Source organism: Plectrocnemia conspersa, unplaced genomic scaffold, assembly GCF_051122295.1.
Source record: "Plectrocnemia conspersa isolate PC_06_02 unplaced genomic scaffold, ASM5112229v1 ptg000009l, whole genome shotgun sequence".
In the NCBI taxonomy this organism is placed as follows: Eukaryota; Metazoa; Arthropoda; class Insecta; order Trichoptera; family Polycentropodidae; genus Plectrocnemia; species Plectrocnemia conspersa.
In genome coordinates, this window is record NW_028277173.1 from 11265001 (window position 1) to 11275000 (window position 10000).

At 33.5% G+C, this 10000-nt stretch overlaps 1 protein-coding gene and 1 long non-coding RNA gene across 6 annotated transcripts in view; one reads left to right on the forward strand and one right to left on the reverse strand.

Annotated features, from left to right (window-relative positions):
• The window catches only part of Mob2 (MOB kinase activator 2), a 192325-nt gene that overhangs the window by 87847 nt on the left and 94478 nt on the right, over window positions 1–10000 (reverse strand). The window lies entirely within an intron of this gene.
• Window positions 1–10000, forward strand: part of LOC148231915 (uncharacterized) — a 20425-nt gene that overhangs the window by 285 nt on the left and 10140 nt on the right. Inside the window, exons 1-2 of one of the 2 annotated variants that reach the window (XR_015810602.1) lie at window positions 1–9133; window positions 9401–10000. The exon at window positions 1–9133 is cut by the window's left edge and continues 285 nt beyond it; the exon at window positions 9401–10000 is cut by the window's right edge and continues 1922 nt beyond it. This is a non-coding gene — a long non-coding RNA (uncharacterized LOC148231915). The other variant, XR_015810601.1, reaches the window with a different exon arrangement.

A 10000-nucleotide genomic window follows, 5' to 3' on the forward strand; every position in this document is an offset into this window, starting at 1 on the left:
TTTGAACTGTCAATGTCACGCAATCGTCGGATTCTTTTACAAGTCTGTTAAGTACACATGAACACGCCTGTTGTTATCACACTATACAAGAAACTGAAAGGTGGGTTAATAAAGCTCTATATATACAATGTATACAGAATGATTATACAACGTGCATTATTCATTTATAAATTTAAACATATCAGCGGCCATCTTTGATCTGAGATGCATCTATAAACGCTTATAGACTTGTGCATGACAGACAATGCACTCTTGGCAGATGCTCTGATGGCACAGAGCTGACCGCGAACGGAAATTTCAGACGCGACCTTGGTCCAATATTGGCTCAGCATCCGTCGTCCGATCTCTCTCAGATGGTGTTACGTCACGGATGCGGAACCTCCCACACTGCAAGCAAGGCGAACAGCATGCGCCGAATGTCATTGTCAATTATTATTCTTTATAAGGTAGCGGTTGTCAATTAAATCGATTGACGGTAATTGGTCGTCGTGACATTAGCAGAATGCCGCTTTTGAGCGACCTTTGAGTGGTTTACATAATAAAATGGATGGATCGATGCGTGTGACGCAGACGGCACTAGCATTTCAAGAAAAAAACGTGCGAAAAATCTATGGCATTTACGAGCGTAATCAATTAAGGCTAATTAGAACCGAGCTTGATCTAATGATGCTTTTATAACGGATAGTCGAGATCAAAGTATTAGTTTCTTGACTTTCAAATGTTTAAAATGCCAGCTAATACTTGAGTACATTGACCATTTTAGTCAAGCGTCGGAATAGACCAAATCAAAACGGAACACAGCTCCGATTTGTAAAACATTAAAAAATGTTTATGTACATGGTAATGCAATAGGTGTGTTTTCATAATATATAGTTATATCGCCCACTAATGTGAAAAATCAGTGCAAAAAGGGTTTTACGCAGAAACAATTTTATGACAACATAACAAGCACTGGGCAGCTGAATATAAATATGGTAGGGAAAACATTGGACTTGATCCTTGCAGTAAATTTATTTATTTATTTAAATACATGTACAGGACATAATACTACACTCTCTGGAAGTTGTCCGAACCGAAGTTCAACTGAAGTCGGCCGAGGTCGCCGACTTCCGAGTAGCAGCCAAGCTGCCACAAATTTCATATGCCGTCCGGACGGCGGGCGTGAATGGCGTATGCACGGCGGCTGCTGTCATGTATAGTTGGCATATTTGCGCGCGATCGAAAAATGTGCCAAATAATCGCAATTTTAAAATTGTCATATTATTCAAATTACGCTACTGATAATTATAAAAGTTTGTGTGGGCACTCACCAATACAATATCAGTAAAAACTTTTCGGTCGTAAATATTCAATTTACGCAAAATCTTTGTCGGCTTTTGCAAAATGCCATAAGGCATAAAAATGATACTTCAGAATACGAACACCACATCTGTTACTATCCTAGAATTTGTCGCCATCGATTCTAAATAAGAATTCGTTATGGTGTGACATTTATATAAACCGATCTAGGAAAATACATAAGGATATTCGAAACGATTTTTTTAACAAAATCAAGTACCACTAATTATTTTTTAATTATTTAATTTTATATGAAAAAAAATATAATATCGATATCTGTTAGAAGAATATACTATCAAAATTATAATTAATCCCTTTTGGTGCCCTAAAATATTCAAAAATGTCAGTAGGAGTCTGTTGAAGTCCCTGATAAGCATGTGGTATTATAACTTGACCACGTGACCACGATGCAGCGCTCGACGTGTGTGTTGATCATAGGACGCCTACGCGCATACCATATCATTATCTCTCTCACTCTCGTCACTTAACACGCGAGAGAGCGAAAGGGGAAGTATCGCACCGCTTGCGCTCGAAAGAGCAGCTCCGACTTCGGTCCGTTTGCCGACAATGTTCGGAAGCGCTCGAAGCTGACCAAGTCAACTGAATTACCCCCACTTTACCTCCCGTTCTCGGTAATCTCGGACAACTTCCAAGATATTTTAGACCAAACTCGACCGAAGTAACCCACTATATTCTCCGTCCTTGGCCAACCTTGGCCAACTTCCAGAGAGTGTAGTGCAAGCATAACAGTTTTACGCTAATGCACCCTATACAGATAAAACAATTCATACATATAGAACAAATAACATACTTAAAAGTTTTAAGTCCTGTACGTGTATTTAAATCAAAAGCCTTTTCAAAATCAGTGTAGACGACACCTGCTTGATTGCCTATATCTAGAATTTTCGTCACAAAATTAGAAAAAAACAGCAGATATACGAAAACCATGTTGTCGATTAATCAATTATTCTTTGATATGATTTGAAGCATACTTATGAAATATGATTTTGAGTACTTTGCTGATAAAATTGGCACGGGTCTATAGTTTCAATTTATGGGAATCACAGAATGGTATTTGTTTGCAACGATATGTTTTTAAAAACAAAAACAGAAAATGCAAGATAATGTCTTACATTTTTTAAGCATACCAGCTGAAATGAAATTGGGATTTCATTTTAATTTTTCAAAACCACACTGAAAGTCAGAAATCATGAAACTATCTATGTACTGTATTTTTAATTTTTTTTATTAATGATCTACAACTGCTACCATTAAATAAAACTGATGAGGTTTTGTACATCTTCTATACACTAGTTTCAAAAAGTTAATTTGCAGTAATCTCCCGACTTTTTGCAGCTTTATGAAACAGATTATATTTTAATAAATAAAAAATGTTGCTACAAATGAGACACCGATTCACCACTCAGTCTGAATCACTGTGCAGCTTTAAATCGATACTTCATCCTCCATCATAAAAAAGCACGTGGAAATGAAACGATTTTCTTTCACCGAAAAAAATAATTAAAAGAAATTGAAAAATATATTAATTAATTTCCTTTGTGTTGGACCGCGAAGTTTTTTTTCTACCCTCGTATATTCACGAAAAAGCCATATAAATAATTTATAACAAATACACATAATATATTTTACGTTACTTATTATTCATAAGCAATTAAAATAAATAAAATAAAAATAAAAAGTTAATTAACCTTTATAATACTAGTGGTGTCAATTGTGGCTTTTATATATATATATATATAAATATTAATTATCATAATAAATGACGTAAAAAGAAAATAAAACACAAAAAACGGTAAAAGGAACATCCGTTCATACAATTACCATATGCTTAACAACAAATTCAAATATGTATGCAATAATAAGACATAATATAAAAAAACTAGCATAATAATGATGCATATACAAATGTGTATTCGCAATCCACAAAATGCAACAGCAATTATAATTTAACGCTACAAACATGAATAAAACATGTACATACATAATTACAACATTTGATACGTTTAATCAACCATACCATTATGATATAATAGTTACTGAGTTCGGTACGAAAAAACGCCACGCGAAACAAACATAACCGCAGTTCGCTTTCACGATTCAGCTCTCTTTCTCATTCTCTCTCTCTCTCTCTCTCTCTCTTTCTCTCGAACGTCCGATTTTTTCTCAATATTTCATAACAAATGTTTAAAAAGCTCTCTGACGTTAGAAAGTTGCCTTTTCTTCGCGCGCACACATACTCACACATTCGCATGCACACAGCTATGCTAAATTCGCCGCAAAACAATTGATTTTGCGTTGATGTTGCGTCACGCGCTTTTCGCGAGAGGAAATGGCACAGGTGCAAAGGAAAAATACATTTTTCGAATACGTCCAGATGGCGTTACAAATGGGGCCTTATGAAAGAGTTACGCTTCCGTGTCATGGCGAATTTTAATTTTAGATTAAAGCCGAGCGCGCGACACTTTAACCGCCTGACTGACTGGCTCAATTCCAATTTTGATCGACTCGATACGTTTCATTGCGTTTGTGTGTGTGTGTGTATGAATATTATTTACGACTTATACAGGTCAATAAAGGTAAAAAGTAATTTAAATATGGAAATGGAAGGAAGCGGAGGAGAGAATTTAATTACGAAAGCTCCCGGCGTATCTTTCCTCGATGAGTCTTGCTTTGGCAAACTGCAACTTTTTCGCCAAAATAAAAACGGTCGTTTAAAGTTCTCCTAACGCAAGTTAACATATAGTTGGATAGATTTAATTAAAATTAAAAATATTTACCTCACGTTAAAGAGCAACCGTCCCACTTTTTACATTTTATAATACAAAAACGAGAGTAAAAAAGTTTTTTCGTCTTTGATGTTGTAAATATTCTAACATACACATATAATGTAGGCATACATACGTTTACATATACATTTTTTCTCGGTATCTTTTCTTTTCATCTTAATAAAAGTTGGCAACTCAATTTTCAACTCATCTCGTTGATTCAACTGATAATTCAACTGAAAACTAAATTTATTATAGTGTAAACATAAACAGATGTATGTACATTAATACATGTTTGCATTTTTAGTATCATTTATATATAAAACTGTACAAACTATGGTTGTTTTAAGAATGTATTACTAGCCGCACACAATAACACGTCTTATATCATAATGACAAAATTTGTGAGTAGAAAATTTATTGTCTTTTAAATAGAAATGTCATTAGTGTATGATTTGAAGAGGAACGGCTCCAGCAAACTACCCTATGGGACTCCAGCTGAAATTATATGCGGTATCGAGAGTTAATTATTTAACGAAATAGTTTCGTCTTTTCAGATACGAGCGTATTATGTTTATAAGATTTAAGCGGGGTGACAATATGAAAAAAATATTGCATAGCCAAAGAAAGTTAAAAAATCAGCTATTTATTTTTTTAATAAACACTATATAAAAAATAGTCTATAAGGCTGAAAAGGTTACCGAAACATAGAGTTTGTCAATTAGACATTTTTCTATGCTTATTTAACAACTAATTACAAATGGTGCACATCCCCACAGTGTATCTCAATGGACCACTCTTTTAACCAATAAGATTGGTATAATTATATCCATCTTAAAGTGTCATTCAAAATAAAAATAATATTAATAAATCACTTGTATTACATTGAAGATAGATTAAAGTATTGCTTTATCGTAGTTTATAGTATATATTTAAATAGTAATTATAATATTAATCTTCCATTTCCTAAACACTATAGAAATTCCGCTCAATTAATAAACAATGACTTGTAACACTGATTTGTTTTTAGTTTATTAACTGATTAAAAAAAATATAAAATGGCAAGTCTCAAAAATAATTTAACATGATTTCATTCCATATAAAAATAAGTATTTCTATACTTATTATCAGAGCTGTGGAGTCGTTAAAAAAAAACACGACTCCGACTCCGACTCCGATTCCGATATTTACCAACAATACGACTCCACTCCGACTCCGACTCAAAAAAGTTTAATTTTATCAGGTATTTTTGGTGTTTTTCTACACGTTTAATATTCATAAGCTATACACATTAATTATTACGCAATAAAAAATTCATAAATTTCATAATTTAAAAAATGCTCGGAGTCGCTCATTTTTCACGACTCCGACTCCGACTCCAACTACGGCCAAAAAACCACGACTCCACGACTCCAACTCCGACTCCACAGCCCTGCTTATTATACAAGAAAACGTAGTTCTAAAACACGTTACTGGAATTATAGAGTAGGAGGTGTCAATTGAAATCAAGTCTAAGGGCATCAGTGACTTAACAAGTTGTTTGTTACAAGACTGGTTTTTCCGTAATTTTCATTAGCGAATCTTTTAGTAAGCTTTAATTAAAAACTTACATTAATTATTATCAAAACATATAAAAGAGCGGCGTTGATTGTATGTAAATTTAATCGAAAGGCTCGTGCGACCGATGCTAGAGTGAAAGCAGTAATTATGATATGATTTATGTAACTAAACGTATAAGTAAAATATATTTATTATTTATGTGTATATAGTATGTATATACTACTTATATATATAGCACATACAACCGATTCGCCCATAGACTAATCGTTTATTATTTAGCGAACAATGACAGGAGTAGGATAATTAATCATAATTATTGGCAAGGTAATTTTCCGACCAATATCGATGATTATCAAACGCTCAGTTTGTGTCGTTTATGTCCACCAATTAATTGTCGAAAATCCATCATTTTTATATATAATTATCTTCCTCCGTAGGAACGGGGGTGTTGTGTTTATATTTTTTTCAGCTGTGCTTTTAAAGCACAAAACGTACTTTATGAAGTGTCGTCTTACAATCCAGTTTTCTGGGGAATAGAGAGAAAATTAAATCTGGAATTCTGAGAAACGTGCTCTTTGTGAGCTCGAAAGAAAAATATTCTTGCGTGTGCGCGCGATTAAATATGGAATTTTCGTAGATTTCACATAAATAAATTATAAGGTAATTCTGACCTTCCGATTTGATTATTTGAGCAGTTCCGAGAAAACTCCGCCTCCTGAAAATATAAATCTTCAGGGCCACCATATGAACGCCAAAAATAAACTAGTTTAATTTAAATATATACCCAAATTTAAATATATACCCAAAAGAAAGGATGTTTTTATACTGAATAATTTTTAATAATTTTGTAACCTATTTGTCGTTCAGGACGCATGTCTTTCTTTCGATAGTGTTTGGATTAACATCTGGAGAGAGCGTTTACGAACATAACAGCAAAAAACACCCCCAAGTTTAAATGGAAGATTTCGTTACGAGTAAGGTGTTTTTACGCACCTGTATGCTGTATGAATTTCAAAAAAAAAATCGGCAACCACAGCAACCAAAAACGTTTGTGCCGTCTATCGTGAAATTTTACTGGTTCGTCAATGTCAAAAATGGTTGAAAAATTTAAATCTGATTTTTTTTGTTTGGAAGATAAGTCTAGAAGTGGAACACCTAAAATCATCAATGATGACCGCATAGGTGCAGAAATTGAAGCCAATCCAGAGATGTTAATTCAGGACTTAACTGATAAGACAGGATATTCATGGTCTAGCAATTAAAGAAGTTTAAAAAATATTGGGTAGGCATGGAAACACGGCGAATGGGTACCACACGCACTAAGCGACGAGAACAAAGCGACGCGCCTGCCTCATACTGCGAGAATCAAACGAGAAAAAATGAATGCTCTCGGATGTTCATATGAATCAGATTACTATTTATTTAGTCTCTACAACATAGTTTAATAGTGTTATTGAAGTTAAAACATTCCAGTCAGTTTTTACAAACGTGGGAATAAAACTTTCCCGATCGATGGAAGAAGGTTGTATCTGTCAATGAAGATTATTATGTAGAATAATATTGCAAAATAAATTTGTTATTGGAAAAAAAAATTCATTTAAAAAAACGTTCATTCTTTTGGCTACTACTAATATATAAATATTAGGTTGATGCATAAGTAACGTCGTATTTTTACATCGACTATCATATATTTTTTTTTAACAACTGTTTTAATACCTGTGCTTAATGTTGTATTTGGATTATATAAAGGAGGGTTTCTTCTAACATTTTTTTAGTATATCGTTAGCGGTTAAGTTATACAGAGCCCTTGTGATTTTTTTAAAATGTCATAGAAAAAAGTCCATATTCGACATTTTTTACTTTTATTTTTTTAAAGGCCATAATGCAACATTGGCAACCAAAAACATATGTGATGTGTACCGCAGAGGTGCTATCGATGTTTGAAACAGTCAATGATGGTTTGCTAAATTCAGATCTGGGAATTTATCAACAGCTGATGAAGAAAGAGTGGGGCGCCCTTCAACCACCGATAATGATGTTCTGAATGACATACTTGAAACTGATTCCGTCAAAATACCAGGGACATCGCAATGAAGATGTAATAATTCAATATACGGTGGTGAGGCATCAGAATCACGGTGGAATGGTTTCCAAGTACAACGTTTGGGTCCCGCACAACTTGTCACCCGCAAACCTGCTGGACCGAGTTGCCACATGTGTTTCTTTGTGTGCGAGACAAAAGTATGAACTTTTTTGCTTCAAATAGTGGCTGGGGATGAAAAATTTGTTGTCTATACCAATAAAACTAGGAAGCGACACTGGGTCAAGCCAGGACAAGTCCAAATAACCACTCCAAAGGCAGAACATCATTAAAAAAATAATGCTTGTGTTTGGTGGGATATGAAGGGTATTACTTATTACGAGTTATTGTAACCTAACCAAACAATTAATGCTGATAGATATTGTGAACATCTGCAAAAATTAAACTCGGTACTCGTAAGAAAACGACCTGAACTTAGCAATCGCAAGGGTGTCGTCTTTCATCACGACAATGCGCGGCCTCATTCTGCAATGATGACACAGCATAAATTAAAGGAGCTCAATTAGGATGTTTTAAAGGATCCACCTTATTCTCCTGACTTAGCTTCTTCTGATTTTTACTTGTTTTTATCTCTACAAAATTATTTAAATAGAAAAAAAAATAATACAACAGATGAGGTAAAAACAGCACTAAGTTCGTTCCTTGCATCGAAACTAGAAAGTTTTTATTCTAATAGGATTTAAAAGTTGACAGAAAGATGGGAGACAGTCATTAGCAGTAACGGAAAATATGTAGTTGATTGATTTAATTAATTTTAACTAAAAATATTAACTTTTGTTTTCTTAAAAAAATACGACGTTACTTATGCATCAACCTAATATATATATATAGAATACGTACAAAAAGTAGACCCTATTTTTAACCCCTGATTTCGTGCAAAGTATGATAAGGAGCGCAGTTTTGTTGGAATCAAATCGTCGCATGGAAATATTTTTCAATATGAATCCATTAGAGTGGAATCCGACATTGAAATTTAGATAGAAATATTTATGCGACCTTCGCACATGAACGTCATTTCTACCCCTTAGCACATGAACGTGATATTTTTCAGATTTTTAAATTTACACAGACAATAACAAGTTGTCTATAAAAAAAATATCTTAAAAACTGATATTCGCTTAATCTTCAAGTTGACGAACCTATTCTAGCCTTCCTGTTTTTATGGTTTTCTTATATATATTTGCAACTTCAGTAATAAAATCAGGGACGTCATTTAGGGGGAGGGGCAAGTGGGGAGCATTCCCCCACCGCCCTTGAATTTGGCCAGTAAAATGCATTTTATGTAATAAAATACTATGAATCTTAATGAAATCGAAATATTAAAAAAAAAAGGACCACTGCCTGGGCAGCTTTTTCCCTCCTCCTTGGAAAAAACTGATTCTGAACCAAATATTCGAGTTATCCTTCAAAGAAAATCTGAATAAAAACAGTCTCGAATTTATCACGAAAATATTTTTGTGAAATCATATCTGAATACATTTTCATTGGTAGATATATATTTTAACTAGTAAAAGTAAAATTTATTTGGCAGGTACTAGTAAAATCATATGTGAAAAAGCTATAATGATGTAACTGAATAAAATGAGTGTCATCCTGCTTTCAGACATTTCCCAAGTCTTTATATGTATCACTGAACTCTAACATCGTATTTTGGATAGCGTGACGTAACAAAGTAATTAAGTTACAGATACGTATAAGATAATAAAGGATGGTTCTACAGTAACTATATTATAGTCAGTTCGAGAGCTATCCATTTCATCAACTTTAGAAAGAGATGGCAAGTTTGGGTTAACGCCCCTACTATTAGTCTAAAGCACACGATACGGATATACGTTCGATATACTTATCATTAATCCGGATTATTTTTTGAACTCGTTTATAGATTTTTTTTCTATAAATGTGTTCAAACACATTTTGTTCTATAAATGTGTAAACCCAAACTTTATAAATTATGAATAATAATGAAATGGATAGATTTCGAACTGACTGTGTTAACCCAAATATACTGTAGAGTCTACATTTAATAGTTTAGAGTCTACTTTAATTACAGTTTGTATTTAGTCTACAGTGTAGACTAAATACAAACTGTAATTAAAGGTAAGACGAGTAATATATTTTTTTTAAATACGTTTTAAATATTTATGTTAGTACGTCACACTATTTTGACCGATCGTGTGATCGTATCAATACGATCAGCAACGTCGGGTTATAAATA